The 20726-nt window shown below is 42.6% G+C and overlaps 1 protein-coding gene across 3 annotated transcripts in view; it reads right to left on the reverse strand.

Annotated features, from left to right (window-relative positions):
• efcab11 (EF-hand calcium binding domain 11) overlaps positions 1 to 20726 on the reverse strand; it is a 93435-nt gene that overhangs the window by 29007 nt on the left and 43702 nt on the right. The window lies entirely within an intron of this gene.

The raw sequence follows: 20726 nt of genomic DNA on the forward strand, positions 1-20726 counted from the left end.
ATTCGTTTTTCAAATTATATGAGCAAAAAATATTTAGCTTTATCTGGGATGATAAACCAGACAAGATAAAGTGTGCCTATCTATCCAATGAATATGAACTGGTTGGGTTGAGATTATTAAATCTAAAAACACTAAACCTCGCTCTAAAAGCTTCATTTATTCAAAAGTTTTATTTGAACCCTAAATGGTTCTCAAGTAGATTACTAAGAAAAGCTCATCCATTGTTTAAAAATTGCCCTTTTGCAGATTGCCATGTCTCATTTTCAATTACTTTCAAATGAAACCTTGTTCAAATTCTCTCTTTTTCAAACAAGCATTGCAGAGCTGGTTACAATTTCAATTTCATCCGCCAGAAAAGACAGAACAAATATTACCACAAATATTATGGTTGAACTCAAATGTGCTGGTTGATAAAATACCTGTATGGAATGGTAGACTTATGTCTTTAATGGAGTTGTGTGGGAAGGTCTGCTCAATCCAAGATTACAACCAATTGATTTTAGCATTACCCCAAAAATGGAGGCAGGTGGCAGCGGTAGGAGGTAGGGAACTGGTCTGTCTGTCCAATATACTGTAAAGGCTCAAAACTGGCGGAGGAACAAAAATAGCATAAATAGTATACCAGTTTCATTTGAGGACCAGGATGTTGACAGCTGTGCCATACAGTTTGCAAAATTGCTGGGAAGAGATTTTTGATTAACCGATTCCGTGGCACAAGGTGTATGAGTTGATATATAAAATGATACAAGATTCAAGACTTCGTGCCTTTCAGCTAAAATTATTGTACAGAATTCTTGCCACCAACAATGATATAGAATCAATAGACCATTTGTTCTGGGATTGCCCTCAGGTAGCCTGTTTCTGGAATGGCTAAAAGAAGAATAACAATAATGTAAAATTGACCATAGAAATAGCATTGTTGGGAGATCTGGAGAGACCTAGTCAGTCAATTACTAATACTCTTAGTAAAAGTATTTATCTTCAACTCGCAATCTGTGGATTCTATTCGATTAGATTCAAATTGTATGTTAAACATCACAGCATAGTTGAAAGATATATGGTGTGTAGAAAACCAAAGAGGGTTGCCAGCAGAGATAGGTGGGACGGGCTGAGGGAAACTGAGGGTTGGGATGTGGAACTGGAGACAAGTTGGAGTGCAGTTGCTGGGCAGGGGATAGAATGATGGTCAAAGATAAAAGTAAAAAATATGGTTGATGGGCAGCTCTCAGGGAACTGTGGGAGGGATCTTGAACGGTTGGTGGTCTGGCAGTTGTGAGCTTGTTCAGACCCCCATTTTGACTTGGTGGGAGATCTGTCGACTTGCCCTTGGGCGCTTGACCCTGGTTGCTCTGGATGGGATTCTGTTAGATAACGGAATGTAATGTAATGTTGAGCGGCTTCACTGCAGGTACATTGTATGTTTTAATATTTAATAAAATAAAAGTTATAAAAAATGTATGTGTGTGTGTGCACCCTATACCTTTGATCTAAGAGTAACTCCTGTTTTACTTCCTCCCAGCAGGAGGGGGGGGGGGGGATTCTTGTCTTTGGGTTTTTTGTTGTTGTTGTTGTTCCTGTTTTCTAAACACACACGGTACACACAAATGTACACACACACAGTGCTCAAGTGGAAAGCCCTCCTTGACCAGGGTTTCCCAAACTGTTTTTTTGTCCCAGCACTACACAGCTGATTCAAATAATAAACTAATCATCAAGCTTTGATAATTTGAATCAGCTGTGTAGTGTTAGGTCAATAACCAAAACGTGCACCCTTTGGGGTCCCGAGGAATGAGCTTTGGAAAGGCTGACCTATGACCTTTCCCAAAAGCATCCCAGGCAACTAAACAGCTTCAGTTAGAAGATGGCAGTGTTTAATATCAGGTGACAACACAGACACACAAATGCCACTTCCCAGTGCACTGACAGCTGTGTGTTTGATAGGGAGCGACCAATAATCTTTCATCACCCACAGAAAGGTGAATTCTCAGGAAAAGTCAATACCGTGAGTTTGTCTCACTCTTACTGTCTCAACCTCTATTGTCACATTTCCTTCTCTCTTCCACAACGTATTTTCTTCTCCCTACCCGTCGCCGTCTCTCCCCCACCAATCTGTCATTACGTCAATCTCTCGATCATACCCTCTTCCTTCTTCTGTCGTTCATCATCTTTGGCTCCCTCCTTCACCCTCTCCCAGCGGCACATGCACGTCAAAACACACACGCATGCACACCAAAACACACATAGTGTGTGTCCAATGGGAGCACTGTGTGTTTTATCACCGACCAGCAGCAGTATTTCCATGGATCTACTGGACGGATTAACCACACTGCTAAATGTCCAGGAGAGAGGGATGAGAGAAGAGGAGTAACAAAACGAGAAGAGACGAGAAGATAAGCATGCGCTCCATGTCTAAAGCCCCTGAACAGCGCTCATTGAGAACAGAACTCTGTTACCAAGACAACAGCTCCCAAAGCCAGACAGACAGTGCATGCTAAAGCTGTCTCTGCTGCTAGGCTAAATCCTGTTTTTAACTGGGCCAACACTCCAGGACCATCATAATAAGCACATTGTCCCAGTCCACACAACCATCCAACACTTCCTTCTCCTCTTGAGACATTCTCCTTTGAAAGCTATCCACGGGCTAATGTGGCTACGCTGACCAGTTCTGGCCTGTTAAGGGATTTAACTGGATTTTTAGACTTTCAGAAACAGGGAGCTTTTTTCTGAGGGAAGAGAAGTATATTGGGCTGAATTGTAATGTTGGACCTCTCTCTCAATCAGTTTCTTCCTATACATTATTAACCTATGTATATCTGCTCCTGTGTAGCTACCGGTAACTCTCACACTGTGAGGAATGGCTTCCAGTCAGTCACTTTACATCTACTGCTCCCCTCACAAAGAAAGCTGGTCTCCAAACATTCGCAAGTCATAGAGAACTCTGATAGTATACTCATGTAGCCAAGACCAATTGGTTTCTCATCCATCGCTCTGTAAACTGGCATCCATGTTGTTCGGCACCAAATGTCCCATAGATTTGGTGCAAACATAGCATAAAGGTTGTGTTACACAGAGGACAGAGTAAAAGGATTGATGGAGTAAAAGTTAAAACTAGTTGAGTGCAGTGACAGATCAGCATTGACCTTCGGAGGGCAATGGCTGACGCAGCTCTGACCAAGCAGAATTAGTCAAATCAGCATAGACCTCCCGCCAAGATCTAAGAGGCCACCACACCTCTGGGAGAGAGGTTTAGAAAGACAGAGAGAGAAGAAAGAAAGAAAGGAGAGAGGTTTTAAAAAAACAGTATAAAAAGAAAGAGGGCTAGAGAGTGTGAGAAAAAGAAGAGCGAAGAGAGATAGCTAGGTTTCCATCCAATTGGCGACAGATTCATGTAAATATAAAAAAATCTGCATATAGAAAATAGGCGAATATTCCCACCAGTGGTGTTTCCACCAAACTGTCGTGTTGCAGATAAGTTAAAGTTTTCAAGTAATGAAATAAAAATAGAATGTTTAATGCGTTTCCATCACATCACTCATTTTCAACTCAACTGATAGTCGTCACAAAAACGGTTGCGTTAAATAGCAAAACGTGCCTACTCTGTTCTTGGCATGTGCGCTTTAGTGAACATCTTGAAGATACAGTGAGGGTAGGATAGTCTATATGATGAGATTGTGGATAGAGCGAGATTGTTTTTATTTGTCAAAATGGCCGTCAAGCATCGATCATCATGTCACCAGAATAAGCCCCTCGACATTTATTGGAAAGGAGCATCAAGCTCATACCATGCACTTTCAGGTGTAACACTATACAGAAAACCCTAAAATTGCTGAAATGTACCTTTATTTAACTAGGCAAGTCAGTTAAGAACAAATTCTTATTTTCAATGACGGCCTAAGAACAGTGGGTTAACTGCCTTGTTCAGGGGCAGAACGACAGATTTGTACCTTGTCAGCTTGGGGATTTGAACTTGCAACCTTTCAGTTACTAGTCCAACGCTCTAACCTCTAGGCTACGCTGCCTCCCCAATAAGTAAATGTCATCAATGATGAGAGAATAGTCAGAATAACTGATAACTAAAATAGCAGTGCAGATTTTGCTCTTTTGCTAAGTGCAGAAATGTATGAAAGGTATTGAATGTGTATGGAAATGACAGACTTTGTGGCGGAGGTCAGTGTACCTCAAATCCAGAGGTTGTGAGTTCAAATCCCAAGTGGGGTCATACTTCAGCTAAACAGCGATAAAATGTAATTGCAAATGTGAAAAACATTTGAAATGTCACGTGAAGTGATTTTACATGTGAAGTCACATGTCAAGTGTTCCAAAAACCTGTTTTCATGTGTGAAATGTCATATGAAGTGTTGCAAAAAACAAATTTTCAAAGTGAAGTCACGTCAAGTGTTCCAAAAACACGTTTTCATATGTGAAATGTCATGTTTCATGTGTGAAATCAACATGGTTCCTGTTGGTGGTGGTTCAACATGTGATAACATGAAATTACTCTGTTAGCCATTGCTGTTAATTTTGTGGGAAATTGACATTTTACGGTAAATGTATACAGTAATAGGATACTGTATTAGTGTTAAGAACGCCTGCTCTTTCCATGACGTAGACTGACCAGGTGAATCCAGGTGAAAGCTATGATCCCTTATTGATGTCACTTGTTAAATCCACTTTAAAATCAGTGTAGATGAAGGTGAGGAGACAGGTTAAAGAAGGATTTTTAAGCCTGGAGACAACTGAGACGTGGATTGTGTATGTGTGCCATTCAGAGGGTGAATGGGCAAGACAAAAGATTGAAGTGCCTTTGAACGGGGTATGGTAGTAGGTGACAGGCGCAGCGGTTTGGGTCAAGCCCCGCTGCTGGGTTTTTCACACTCAATAGTTTGCTGTGTGTATCAAGAATGATCCACCACCCACAGGACATCCAGCCAACTTGACACAACTGTGGGATGCATTGGAGTCAAAATGGGACAGCATCCCTATGGAACGCTTTCCACACCTTGTAGAGTCCATGCCCTGACGAATTGAGGCTTTTGAGGGCAAAATGTGGAGGGGGGGGTGCAACTCAATATTAGTAAAGTGTTCATAATGCTTGGTATACTCTGTGTATATTTACTGTCAATAGCAATGCACTTGGGTAGGCAAATTTTTGGCCCGTCCTACAAATTAACTTGGCATGCCTCACTTGCATTTAAACTTAGCAACCATGTAAGAGGTGGGAATTTACCAATTGTGAAGTCGTAAATACCAGTTGGATGTATTCACGTGTTTTGAACTCGTTGAGAACCGCTGACTGGCTAATGACCAACAGGCTGCATAAAACCTTCAACTAAAAGCACAGCTATCATGCTTGTAAACAAATTGTTCAAAAACCATATTAATAATACCTTTTTATTAATGTTTGTTGTTGCATTTAAATGCCAAAAATGCGGTTATAAAAGGTAATTTCCTTAGTTGGTGGTGTCAGAGGTCAGCATGTGGGAGAAGTGGGAGCTCAGGATGATAGACGAGTTTCCCACTAGTAATTACCAGTAGAAGGGCCGTTCAAGTAGATTTTTCTCAGTCATATGTGGTAAATTCCCAACTCCCACTTGGTTACCAACTAGGAAATGTCTGACTTGCTAACTGGTTGTAGTTAATCACGTGCCGCATTCAACAAATTAGCAAGTCGGAAATGTCAGAGTTTCGACTTGCATGTGTTCCTGGCTATACTAGCGATGTTACGTTTGATACCGGAGCGCTGAGGCATGCGTCAAAATCGCTAGGCAGCTAACTTTGAAGCAGTGTGCTGATGCGTGTATCACTTTATCAGAAGTAGGTCATCAATGATGTCCGAAGCTTTGTTTGATCAGGTGCTTTTTTTTGTTGCTGTGGTTCCGGTGCTTTCTTCGATTCCAAGCTTTCAAACACTGACCACTACTGGACACCATATACTTACAAATCTAGTTAAGATTTTGTACATGTAGTTTCAGCTGACTGGTAGCTTAGCAGGTAGAGTAGGGAACTACGGGACATTTAGGGATGTGAGGGTATGGGGTTGAAGGCAGACTATTTTGAGAAAAGAGATTGAACACACACTTTCTGCACTATTTTTCAAATAATTTGTTTTATTTAGTATATTATAGGCTTCTGTCTTAAGCATCCTAAATAATGCCATATTCAGTTTTAGAAAAATGGTCAACTTGAACGGAAGCATGATGGAAACCTGCTATTCCAACTGATTATAGGCTACTAAAGCCAATGACTTAACCCTGCGTGACAGAGTTTTGATGAAAACAGTGGAGAAAAAAAATTCTATCTGATAATCACACAGATGTCAATAATGTGCATTGTGAACCGATAATGAACCTTTTTTCGACACAATTTGGTGAAAGCTCCGAAGCCTTCAGAAAGCCTCGGTTTCCCATCACAAGGCTATACTGAACTTCGAAATGTAGGTGGGGGCAATGTGCTGGCGGGAACTCATTAGCATACTTGGGGGCATGGTCTAAAATGTTGTATTTGTGCCAACCGTCAGTCGGAATGTTGAACCAGTTTAAGTGGTTTTATCGTTGTGTTGATAAAGGTTGAGCGCCTCTTTGACAACGTCAGTGCTGCAATCTTTGTAAGAGCTTGTGACAAGAGCTGCACTGTGAAGAGGTTACTGTACATTTTATAGTAGCTTAATGGCTGCTGGTTCACAGGAAGTTAATGTTTAATTTGAAATAACTTACTGTCAACTAGTTGCAAGTGGATTATTGTAAAATGAACAGTAATTTACAGTAGCTAATCCATCTCACTCACTGACCTGATGGTTTGGTAAGGAAGTGAGACCAAAAATAGTTCCAATAAGCTACGCCTGCAATATTCTGATAGGCTGCTGCTGCTACAGTATGCTGCCAATCAGCAAGTGATGTGCATGTTGCCAACAGAAGATTCTGTGAAGGCAACATGCAACAATTTTTAAGATTTTACTGAGTTACAGTTCATATAAGGGCATCAGTCAATTTAATCAATAGATTAGGGCCTAATTAATTTGATTTCACATGACCGGAAATACAGATATACATCAGTTTTAAAAAATTGGGTGCGTGGATCAGAAAACCAGACAGTATCTGCTGTGACCACCATTTACCTCATGCAGCGCGGCACATCTCATTCGCATAGAGTTGATCAGGCTGTTGATTGTGGCTTGTGGAATGTTGTCCCACTCTTCAATGGCTGTGCGAAGTCGCTGGATATTGGCGGGAACTGGAACATGCTGTCGTCCGTCAATCCAGAGCGTTCCAAACAAAAACGCCCCTTTTAAACAATTAACAGTTAAAGATAACCAAGGGTATGAGCTTTGTTCATAATTATCTAAGCTCATTCAGAGAAGAAATCAGGCATGGGCCAAAGCAAGGAAAACTGACTTTGTAGTTGACTGGCAATCTTTCAGACAATTGAGAAACAGATGTACTGTATCGATTAAGAAAGCTAAATCAAGCTACTTTTTAAGCTCTATCTCTGACTGCTGGTGATCCTACAAAATGTTGGAAAACAGTAATTGCCCTGAAGTGTAGAAATTCCTCTCCTTCCCTACCTAAGCAAGTTCTGTCTGACTGTCATCATAACTGAGAATAATGGGATAAGAGATGCTCTTAATCATAATTTTATAATCTTGGCAGGCTTTTCATTTGAGAGAAACGGTGGTGTAGTTGACCCTGGTCAGTCAATCGACTGCTCCTTCCTCTGCCAGCCTCTAGCTGACTCGACGGTTAACCCGTCAACTTCTAGTGAATATTTGTTTTCAATACACTTAACTATGTGTGATGTCCTAGATGCCTTGCTTAAGATTGATGTAAAAAAAAAAATCCACTGAAGCTGATATGCTTGATCCCTTTTTGCTGCAGCTCTCTGCCCCCCGATTGCTGAATCATTTACCCATATGTTTAACCTGACTATTATATATGGTACTATCCCCAAGATTTGAAAGGCGGCCCATGTACTCCCCCCTTCACAAAGGTGGTGACCCTTGTGACCTAAATAATGAATCTGCCTATGTCTAAACTTTCTTGCCTAGCTAAAATATTATAATCCTTGATTCATTCTTTCCCACTAGTAATTACCAGTTGGAGATGATTCTTCTCAGTCATGTGTGGTAAATTTCCACTTGGTTACCAACAGAGCATTACGCTGCGTTCACGTGCTAGTCGAAACTAGGAAATGTCCGACTTGCTAACTGGTTGTAGTAAATCGCGTGCCGCGTTCAACGAATTAGCAAATCGGAAATTTCAGAGCTTCCTAGCATGTGAACGGGGCTATAATAGTGATGTTACGTTTGATACCGGAGCTCCGAGGCATGCAGCTAACTTCGAAACAAATAATTAAAAAAAAAATCTGCCTATTTCTAAACTTTGTTGCCTAGCTAAAATATTAGGGTAAGGGCTGCTCTACACACACACACACACACACACACACACACACACACACACACACACACCTGGAGTAGTGGAATGCTTTTAATAAAGAACCTTAGACATCAAAGACTTGAGCTCACGTTAGTGGGCGTGTGTGTGTGATGCTGGAGGGCATATCAGTGCGAGACGAGACACACGCAAGCGCTGCAGAGCACTGTTCACATAACATCCATCTGATCCACTCAGCGTCTCACACACACACACACACACAGGTTCTCTAAAAGAGCACTGCAGTGGTTTCTAGGATCCATCAGATATAGATGCCCTCTCTTTCCCCTCTTTAATTAATGTATTCACTCGTTTATCTGATCCCTTCTTCCTCTCAGGCTCCTCCACTCATCTCTGTGATTAGAATCTTTCCTCACAGGTGGACTGCAGGAGGAGGGAGGGTGGGAGAAAGGGAATGGTGAGAAAGAATGGGGAGAGAGGAAAGAAGGGGAGGCGAGATGGAGAGAGGACGAGATCTCTCGGCGCCTAAGGCAGGTAAATAGTATTCTCCACACCTTGTTATCATGTTATACGCGTGTTAACGCACACACAGACCTGGGGTTCAAGAGCTCAGAGAGGACAGAAGACACACACACACACACACACACACACACACACACACACACACACGTATCAGGGAGCAGGAAATGGGGCAACTCCTCTGGGACTTCTGTTCGCTACTGTACGGAGTTACCATGACGATTACATTAGCCTTCTACCACATACCCCCACCACACAGGAATTCTAATGAGATGTGTGTGTGTTTTACTGCCTATTGGGATCCCAAGCCAGGGAAACTGTCAGCCTCAATGAAGACAACACATCTGGAAAAAGAAGGGGGCGACCTTGATAACAAAAGCTAAAACCAGCACACTTCTAGTTTTAGAAATCTGAACGTGTTCAAGACAGACTTAAACCTATCGGAAATATTAAGTTAGCCGGAAGAAGACTACTGTGATTGTTAGCTTCTACATCAGAGATGCAGGTGTTTTTTAGTTTTTTTGAATACACTGATAATAGGCTAGAGGAAGCTGCTTCCCTACAAATATCCAGCTAATGGAAGAACAGACATCTGCTAAACAAAGGGACAATTCAATCATAAAAATAACAAAATCGGATAGGAAACTGTGATTAGACAAACAAAGGAATACCTTGAAGATTAGGGAGCAGAGGAAACATTAATGAAAGAAAAAAAGGGGAGACTGGGCTGGGCTGTGCTGATAGAGACATTTCCTGAGCAGGTAAATAGGAGAGGTTTGAAAGACAGAAAGAGAAAGTGAGAGAGTGATAAAGATCAGCTAGTATCTGCCCCATTAAGAGCACTCACTGATGAGGAATGGAGAGAGAGAGTGAAGAAAATAAGAAACATTTATTTCCAGAGGATAAGTCAATTCCATAGCCATGGTAATCAGGTTCAATGGACATTTTCCTGAGAGGCTTTACATCCTTCCTTCCTTCTTCGTCTCCACTAAACAAAACAATCACGTAAAAGAGCATAGACCCTAACATGGGAGGCACATGGCTGGTTCTATATGGTCGAGATTGCCAACCATCTCTCTACCCCCCCCCCTCTGTCTTTCACACTCATACTGTATGCACAGAAAAAGGAGAGGAGGGGGGAGAAGAGAAGAGGAACTTAAATAGTGAGGGGAACAGAACGAAGGGAATAAATAGTTGCAATGTAGCGGCATTAGCTAAGTTTGAGAGGTACTCCGTGTAACCTCTTAAAGTAGCTGGAGGGGTAGAACTGATGGTGGGGGAAATTAGCATATTCTCACTTTCTACCACACAGTTAACAGAGCAGCCTCATCGCACTGCTTTAATAGGACCCAAACTACAGCAGAAAGTTTAATTTAGGAATGATAATTAATTCACTTATTCATCAGGCTCCATTTCCTGCAGATTACACACACACACACACACCAGTTTTAGTCTTTGGTTAAACTTCCACTAATCTTTCCCACTCAAGTGCTGCACTCAGATATAGTCAATTAAAACCAGCCACTGATAAGAGTGAAATGTTTCAATTCACAACAGTGTAATGTGATCCATTCTCTTCACTAGAGTGGATTTGTAATAACAACAGTTAGCCGAGGGGGGCTGGAGAAATCATGTTTATGAAGAAGTAGAAATGAAGAAATTGTAATTTGTTCATTTTAAAAAGGAACATGTTTAAAGTGAAGGTACCCTGAAGTTCAATCTCCACTGTAGAAAGTCCAATTTAACTGTTCATTGGGTCCTCAGTGTATGAATAGCGTGAGTTTTTCTGCAAACAATTTGCAATGTCGATTTAATTCAATTAAGGAGTGAGAGATGAGAAAGGAGAGCGGGAGAGGAGAGAGGTGAATATCCCTCAGTGCTGTAGGTGTTTAACCTTTTATACTTGTGGGAATTAGTCTATATGGACAGGGCTAAATGTAAATGTTTCTTAAAGAAGAAATATGAAAAGCATATGCATAACCATGGTAGCAATTGAAAGGGAACAGTTTGGAGATAATGGGAAAATGATTAGACCAAAGGTGAGTACGTAATAGTTCACCTGAAAAGACTGGATCCAAACATTACACTGGATTTTATGTAATCTGGACACATTCAGTAACATGATAAACTCTAGACCATTTTTCCACCACACACAGAGGTGCATACAAAGCTCTCCCTCACCCTCCATTTGGTTAATATGACCATAATTCTATCCTCCTAATTCCTGTTTACAAGCAAAAACTAAAGCAGGAAGTACGGAAGTGGTCAGATGACGCGGATGCTAGGCAACACAACTGTTTGCGAGCACAGACTGGAAAATGTTCTGGGATTTATCCAATGGCATTGAGGAGCATACCACCTCAGTCACTGGCTTCATTAGTAAGTGCATCGACAACGTTTTCCCCCCACAGTGACCATACGTATATCCCAACCAGTAGCCATGGATTACAGGAAACATCCGCACTGAGCCGGCAGGGGAGAGATACTCGGAGTGGTCTTCTTGTCCGACTTACACGGAACCCAAACCGGTTGCGCGCGCGTGTGCCATCATGCATAAATGTATTTTGTCCCCCCACACCAAACGCGATCACGACACGCAGGTTAAAATATCAAAACAAACTCTTAACCAATTACATTAATTTGGTGACAGGTCGAAAAGCATTAAACATTTATGGCAATTTAGCTAGCTAGCTTGCACTTGCAAATTTTTCCTATTTAGCTAGCTTGCTGTTGCTAGCTAATTTGTCCTGGGATATAAACATTGAGTTGTTATTTTACCTGAAATGCACAAGGTTCTCTACTTCGACAATTAATCCACACATAAAACGGTCAACCGAATCGTTTATAGTCATCGCTCCTCCTTCCAGGCCTTTTCTTCTCTGGACTTTATATTGCGATTGGCAACTTTCATAAATTAGGTGCATTACCGCCACCAACCTTGTTCGTCTTTCAGCCACCCACGTGGGTATAACCAATGAGGACATGGCACATGGGTACCTGCTTCTATAAACCAATGAGGAAATGGGAGAGACAGGACTTGCAGCGCGATCTGCGTAACATAAAGAACTGACTTCTATTTTAGCAATTGGCAACGCAGACGATCGTTGGTGCGTGCGAGCAGTGTGGGTGAAATAATTTAATAATATAGATCTCTAAATGTATTTTGTAACACTCGCGCACGCGAACGGTGTAGTTAGGGTATTAGAAAGTGCGCACACCACCCACCGCTTCAGAGTATATTACTCACGAATGTTCAGTCTCTGGATAATAAAGTTGCCGAGCTCAGGGCGAGGATTTATTTCTAGAGAGACATCAGGGATTGTAACATACTCCGTTTCACGGAAACATGGTTCTCTCGGGATATACTGTCTGAATCTGTCGAGCCAGCTGGGTTCTCAGTTCATCGGACAGACAGGAATAAATATCTCTCCGGGAAGAAGGCAGGCGGGGGTGTATGTTTCATGATTAACGACTCATGGTGGGATTGTGAAAACATACAGGAACTCCTTTTGTTCACCCGACCTAGAATACCTCACAATCAAACGTCGACCGTATTATCTCCCAAGAGAATTCTCTTCGGTTATATAGTCACAGCCGTATATATCCCCCCTCAAGCCGATACCATGATAGCATTTAAGGAACTACATTGTAGTTTGTGCAAATTGGAAACCACATATCCTGAGGCTGCATTTATTGTAGCTGGGGATTTTAACAAAGCAAATTTTAGGAAAACGCTACCGAAATTCTACCAACACATGACTGCAGTTCTCACACTGCTAAAACACTCTACCACTGCTATACCTACAAGGCCCTCCCCCACTCTCCTTTCAGCAAATCTGACCAATACTCCATTTTGTTCCTCCCTTCCTATAGGCAGACACTCAAACAGGAAGTACCTGTGCTAAGGACTATTCAACGCTGGTCTGAACAATTGGAATCCACGCTTCAAGATTGTTTTCATCTGCCACCAGAGATTCTGGGTTTGAGCCCAGGCTCTGTTGCAGCCGGCTGCGTCCGGGAGGTCCATGGGGCGACGCACAATTGGCCCCGCGTCGTCCGGGTTAGGGAGGGTTTGGCCAGCAGGGATATCCTTCTCTCATCGCACATTAGCGACTCCTGTGGCGGGCCGGGTGCAGTGCACGCTGACCAGGTCGCCAGGTGTACTGTGTTTCCTCTGACACATTTGTGCAGCTGGCTTCCGGGTTGGATGTGCATTGTGTCAAGAAGCAGTGCGGCTAGGTTGGGTTGTGTTTTGTAGGACGCATGGCTCTCGACGTTCACCTCTCGAGTCCGTACGGGAGTTGCAGCGATGAGACAAAACTGTAACTACTACCAATTGGATACCATGAAATTGGACTGGGATATGTTCTGGGTAGTCTGAGAATAATATTGATGACTATACTGATACGGTGACTCAGTTTATCAGGTAGTGTATAGGAGATGTTATACCCACTGTGACAATTAAAACCTACCCAAACCAGAAACCGTGGATAGATGGCAGCATTCGTGCAAAACTGAAAGCGCAAACCACCGCATTTAACCAATGCAAGGTGACTGGGAATATGGCAGAATACAAACAGTGTAGTTATTCCCTCCGTAAGGCAATCATACAGACAAAAACGTCAGTATAGAGACAAAGTGGAGTCGCAATTCAACGGCTCAGACACAAGACATATGTTGCAGGGTCTATAGACAATCACGGACTCCAAAAGGAAAACCAGCCATGACGTCTTCCTTCCGGACAAGCTAAACACCTTCTTCGCGTCGCCCAGATGTGGCCCGCTACCAACGACTGTGGGCTCTCCTTCTCCGTGGCCGACATAAGACATTTAAGTGTGTTAACGCTCGCAAGGATGCCTAGCCACGTCCTTAGAGCATGCGTAGACCAGCTGGCTGGGGTGTTTATGGACAAATTCAATCTATCCTTATCCCAGTCTGCTGTCCCCACATGCTTCAGATGGCAGCCATTGTTCCTGTACCCAAGAAGGCAAAGGTAACTGAACTAAATGACTATCGCCCCCCGTAGCACTCACTTCTGTCATCATGAAGTGCTTTAAGGGAGTAGTCATGGATCATATCACCTCTGCCTTACCTGTGACCCTAGACTCACTTCAATTTGCTTACAGCCCCAATAGATACACAGATGATGCATTCGCCATCATACTGCACACTGCCCTATCCAATCTGGACAAGAGGACTACCTATGTAAAAATGCTGTTCATTTAGCTCAGCATTCAACACCATAGTACCCTCCAAGCTCATCATTAAGCTCGAGGCCCTGGGTCTGAACCCTGCCCTGTGCAACTGGGACCTGGACTTCCTGACAGGCCACCCCTAGGGAGTGAAGGTAGGAAACAGCACCCCCACTTTGCTGATCCTCAACACTGGGGCCCCACAAGGGTGCGTGCTCAGCCCCCTCCTATTCTCCCTGTTCATCCATGACTACGTGGCAACGCATGCCTCCAACTCAATCATCAACTTTCCAGACGACACAACAGTAGTAGTAGGCATGATTACCAACAATGACGAGACAGCCTACAGGGCGGAGGTGATGCTCTGGGAGTGTGGTGCCAGGTAAATAACCTATCACTCAAAGTCAAACAAAACAAAGGAGATGTTCTTGGACCTCAGAAAACAGCAGAGGGAGCATCCCCCTATCCACATCGACGGGACCTGGTGGAAAGCTTCAAGATCCCCAGCGTACCCATCACTGACAAACTGAAATGGTCCACCCACACAGACAGTGTGGCGAAGAAGGCGCAACAAGTGTGACACTTTCGTGTCACACTTGCCTGGTTGAAATATGTTTTTCATGGTTTTGTATGCGGGGCGCTGTCCTCAGATAATCGCAAGGTGTGCTTTCACCGTAAAGCCTTTTTGAAATCTGACACAGCGGCTGGATTAACAAGAAGTTAAGCTTTATTTTGATGTATTACACTTGTGATTTTATGAAAGTTAAATATTTATAATTCTCTAATTTGAATTTTGCGCTCTGCAATTTCACCGGATGTTGGCCAGGTGGGACACTACCGTCCCACCTGCCCATAAGAAGTTAAACACCAATCAGTAGCACATTAGAGGCTGCTGCCTATATACATAGACTTGAAATCCCTGGCCACTTTAATAAATGGAACACTAGTCACTTTAATAATGTTTACATATTTTGCATTACTAATCATATACACTATTGTTCAAAAGTTTGGGGTCACTTAGAAATGTCCTTGTTTTTGAAAGAAAATAAAAATGTCTATTGTAGCTGGAAACAGCAGATCTTTTAGGAAATATCTACATAGGCGTACAGAGGCCAATTATCAGCAACCATCACTCCTGTCTTCCAATGGCAACGTTGTGTTAGCTAATCCAAGTTTATCATTTTAAAAAGGCTAATTGATCATTAGAAAACTCTTTTGCAATTATGTTAGCACAGCTGAAAACTATAGTTCTGATTAAATAAGCAATAAAACAGGCCTTCTTTAGACTAGTTGAGTATCTGGAGCATCAGCATTTGTGGGTTCGATTACAGCCTCAAAATGGCCAGAAACAAAGACCTTTGTTCTGAGACTCGTTAGTTTATTCTTGTTCTGAGAAATGAAGGCTATTCCATGCGAGAAATTGCCAAGAAACTGAATATCTCGTACAACGCTGTGTACTACTCCCTTCACAGAACAGCACAAACTGGTTCTAAAACAGAATATAGAGAGTGGGAGGCCCCGGTGCACAACTGAGTAAGAGGACAAGTACATTAGAGTGTCTAGTTTGAGAAACAGAAGCCTCACAACTGGCAGCTTCATTAAATAGTACCCGCAAAACATCAGTCTCAACGTCAACAGTGAAGAGGCGACTCCGGGATGCTGGCCTTCTAGGCAGAGTTCCTCTGTCCAGTGTCTGTGTTCTTTTGCCCATCTTAATCTTTTCTTTTCATTGGCCAGTCTGAGATATGGCTTTTTCTTTGCAACTCTGCCTAGAAGGCCAGCCTCCCGGAGTCGCCTCTTCACTGTTGACGTTGAGACTGACAACGATGAGACAGTCTATAGGGAGGAGGTCAGAGACCTGGCAGTGTGGTGCCAGGACAATAACCTCTCCCTCAAGGTGATCAAGACAAAGGAGATGATTGTGGACTACAGGAAAAGGAGGGCCGAACACGCCACCATTCACTTCGACGGGGCTGTAGTGGAGCGGGCCGAGAGTTGCAAGTTCCTTGGTGTCCACTTCATCAACAAACTATCATGGTGCAAACACACCAAGACAGTCATGAAGAGGGCACGGCAACGCCTTTTCCCCTTCAGGAGACTGAAAAGATTTGGCATGGGTCCCCAGATACTCAAAACTTTCTATAGCTGCACCATCGAGAGCATCCTGACTGGTTGCATTACCGCCTGGTATGGCAACTTCTCGGCATCCGATCGTAAGGCGCTACAGAGGGTAGTGCGTACGGCCCAATACATCACTGGGGCCAAGCTTCCTGCCATCCAGGACCTATATATTAGGCAGTGTCAGAGGAAGGCCTAAAAAATGACTCCAGTAACCCAAGTCATAGACTGTTCTCTCTGTTACTGCATGCAAGTGGTACCAGAGCGCCAAAGTCTAGGTCCAAAAGGCTCCTTAACAGCTTCAACCCCAAGCCATAAGACTGCTGATCAATTAATCAAATGGCCACCCAGACTATTTACATTGACACGCCACCCCCCTTGTTTTTACACTGCTGCTACCTGCTGTTTATTTTCTATGCAGTCACTTTACCCCTACCTACATGTACAAATTACCTAGAATAACCTGTACCCTCACACATTGACTCGGTACCGGTACCCTCTATATATAGTCTCGCTATTGTTATTTTATTACTTTAGTTTATTTAGTAAATATTTTCTTAAAACCAACTACAGTTCAAGAAATAGAGTTAAGGCCTCGTAAGTAAGCATTTCACAGCTAGGTCTAGATCTGTTGTATTCAGCACATGTGACAAATACAATTTGATAAGACTGTTCCTGGAAGCCTCCCGAGTGGCGCAGTGGTCTAAGATGTAACTACAGTCCCGGGTTCAATCCCAGGCTGTGTCAAATCCGGCCATGACCGGGAGTCTCATAGGGAGGCGCACAATTGGCCCAGCATCATCCGGGTTAGGGGAGGATCTCTTTGTAATAATGACAATTACAACAATACTGAATGAACACTTATTTTAACTTAATATAATACATAAATAAAATCTATTTAGTCTCAAATAAATAATGAAACATGCTCAATTTGGTTTAAATAATGCAAAAACACAGTATTGGAGAAGAAAGTGAAAGTGCAATATGTGCCATGTAAAAAAAGCTAACATTTAAGTTCCTTGCTCAGAACATATGAAATCTGGTGGTTCAATATTCCCAGTTCTTCAATATTCCCACTTAAGAAGTTTTAGGTTGAAATTATTATAGGAATTATGACACGTCGACTATTTCTCTCTATACCATTTGTATTTCATATACCTTTGACTATTGAATGTTCTTATAGGCACTTTAGTATTGCCAGCCTAATCTCGGGAGTTGATAGCCTTGAAGTCATAAACAGCGCTGTGCTTCAAGCATTGCTAAGAGCTGCTAGACTTAATTATAATATAATAAACACAGAAATACAAGCCTTTGGTCATTCATTTGGTCAAATCCAGAAACTATCATTTCGAAAACAAAACGTTTATTCTTTCAGTGAAATACAGAACCATATTTTATCAAACGGGTGGCAACCCTAAGTCTAAATATTGCACAACCTTCAATGTTATGTCATAATTATGTAAAATTCGGGCAATTAGTTCGCAACGAGCAAGGCGGCCCAAACTGTTGCATATACCCTGACTCTGCATGCAATGAACGCAAGAGATGACACAATTTCCCTAGTTAATATTGCCTGCTAACATTAATTTATTTTAACTAAATATGCAGGTTTAAACAAATATACCTCTGTGTATTGATTTTAAGAAAGGCATTGATGTTTATGGTTAAGTACATAATCGGCGTCCAAAAATGCCGATTACCGATTGTTATGAAAACTTGAACCTCTAATTTGCAGCGATTGGATCGCAATTGGATATAATGAAATTGGGGAGAAATGTGGGGTTGGTGTAACAGAAGACAAAAAAATACAATGGTTTAAATGAGAGGAATAACTGGTGCCTCCAAGTGGCCACACACCTTTCCAAAGTGTGCACAGTTCCTAAGCAATTTCAATGCACTTTTATGACTCATAGAAAAGTCTTCAACCGAGAAACTTTTTTTTTTAGCTCTCCTAGCTGTGCCATTGAGGAACTACAGCAAGCACACTTGTAGTTGTTTCATCTGGAACACAACACTGCTCCCCAGCATCACACAATTACCGTCGTTGTATACATAATCCAAAAACAGTCCATTAAAAATTGCAATCTGGGTCATGTGGGCATGATATGAAAGCTTGTTCTATTGCCAACATGACTAGCTAAGTTATAAAATACGATCTCAAAGTTTTAGCCTTTCACAAGGCAATTGATGGTCATTTTGGTGGGCATAGAAAGGAGTCATGAGTGCATCCAGGTGTGTATGCCGCAGTGAATTTCCTTCAAACAAACATTGGCTCATTTTGTTCAGAACAACCCAGGGTATAGTGACATGTCATCAAACATACTGATCCTAAACATTGACACTGTATATATGACATGAAATGTATGATTTAGAGATGTGAAGTGGACATTTGGACTCACGTGTTTGGCTTGCTTGTATGACACCAAAGCTGTGTTCATTATAATACTCAATGTCTTTTCTTTCAAAATACATCGAGCCATCTTACATTTATAGCATTTCCATCACTCAGACAAAAACATTTGCAAAAGTTGCCCAATTAGCGGGAGGGATGGGGGCAACTTCTTGTCAGGTGCGGTGCTCAAGTTCAGAACGGCTGTCATTGAGAACCCATACAGCAGAGCCAGAGCTCTGACGCCATGTACAGCATGTTGCTGTACAGCCACTATGTTCCAATTTAAGAGCTTATTACTGCCCAAATCTGTCATGTTTAACCCGTATAAGGTTACGAGTGTAAAGGGCTACCACAAGACTGATAGTTGCTGTGGAGACAGAGAGAGGAGCAACAAAGGAGAAGCAGAGGAAGAACAACAAAAGAGGTAGAGAGAAAGATCGAGAGGGATGAGTGAGGAAAACAGAGAAGAAGAAAAAAGGAAGGCAGGAGGGAGAGGTAAGAGAAAAAAATAAAGGAGGAAGGATTGAAAGAAAAATAACTAACAAAAAAGAGAGAAAGAAAAAGGGGGAAAACAACTGCAGGTTCTGCTGAAGGTGCGATGGTAGGCACTGCGTTGCCACGTTGTCATGGAGACAGTAACCAGGCGAGCGGTTGCTGTGTTAATGGTGTGTGTGAGCAAGAGCTCGGCGGCACGCGGCCGTAAATCTGGAGCAAATAAAAAGGAGGCAGCAGGTGCACGCCGTAAATGTGTGTGTGTATTTACACGTGTGTGTGTGTTAGAGAATGTTTGTGTGCACAAACACTCGCTTGTGTGGTGTTAATGGTGTGATTCTGTGATCCATTGTTCTGTGATTATGACAGAAAGAACATGGCAAGGGACTGAAAGGACAGAGAGAACACACATGATACACACAACACATTGCTGCACACACACTTAAAACACACCACGCAACACATACGAACTGCTTTAGTTCTATTCCGAGGTGTATGAGAACAAGCATGTTCTCTCTCTTCCTCCCTAATTTGCTCCTTCCCTCAGGGCAAGTGTTATTATTTATCACTTTGGAGAGATAATCTGGACTAAACACAGCCCTAGGCACACAGATAAACTCTATGCACCCGCACATATACACAAACACACTTTAAAAAAGCTAAACTCCCCACTTTCACACTAAATATGACTATTTTCCCTTTCTTTTGCTCACTCCCCCTTTCTCCTCCCCCTTTGCCTGCCAGGCCCCCTCCCCTATTCATTCCCTTTGCTCTCTGTCATGCTGTTTTAAAGATAGCCTAACTGAACACCGAGGAGCAGAGAGGGAGAAGGAGACCGGGGAGGAAGAAGAAGGAGACCGGGGAGGAAGAAGAGGGAGAAGGAGACCGAGGAGGAAGAAGAGGGAGAAGGAGACCGAAGGAAGAAGAGGGAGAAGGAGACCGAGGAGGAAGAAGAGGGAGAAGGAGACCGAGGAGGAAGAAGAGGGAGAAGGAGACCGAGAAGGAAGAAGGCGACAAGGGATGAGAGAGGGAGGAGAGGAGGAGAGAGGGAGAAGGAGACAGGGGGAGGCAGACACAGAATGAGCTCAGCATTGCCTTCTAGGTCTGCGTCCGAAATAGCACCCTATTCCTTATTAAGATTCCCATAGGGCTCTGGGCCTGGTTTCGCAATAGCGATGGAATTTTAGTTTACGAGTGTTTTAACGATGCATCGTTGATATAAATGGCAGAACAACTCGCATGCGTTTCCCAAAACACTACATAAGGAGAACTTTCACTAAGTGCGTCGTTGGAGCAATAGCGGCGCTGCTCCCTGATCAGCTTTCTCCATTCACATCTTCAATACTGACATGTTAAAATCGCCACTTTTGATGACAGATCAGCTGCTAGATATATTATCCCTGATGGCTGCAAATATTGAGGTGGCTTATTCTAATGCTTACCCTATAATAATGCACCATCGTAGATTTCGCACATCATTGCGCATATGATGTTACACAGTAGCCTACAATTACAAAATAGAACTCAATTGAATGGACATTAAATTGATCCCAATATGATTGAAATATACTGCTCAAAAAAATAAAGGGAACACTTAAACAACACATCCTAGTTGAATGTGTTGAC

Source organism: Salmo trutta, chromosome 33 (genome assembly GCF_901001165.1).
Source record: "Salmo trutta chromosome 33, fSalTru1.1, whole genome shotgun sequence".
Lineage (NCBI taxonomy): Eukaryota > Metazoa > Chordata > Actinopteri > Salmoniformes > Salmonidae > Salmo > Salmo trutta.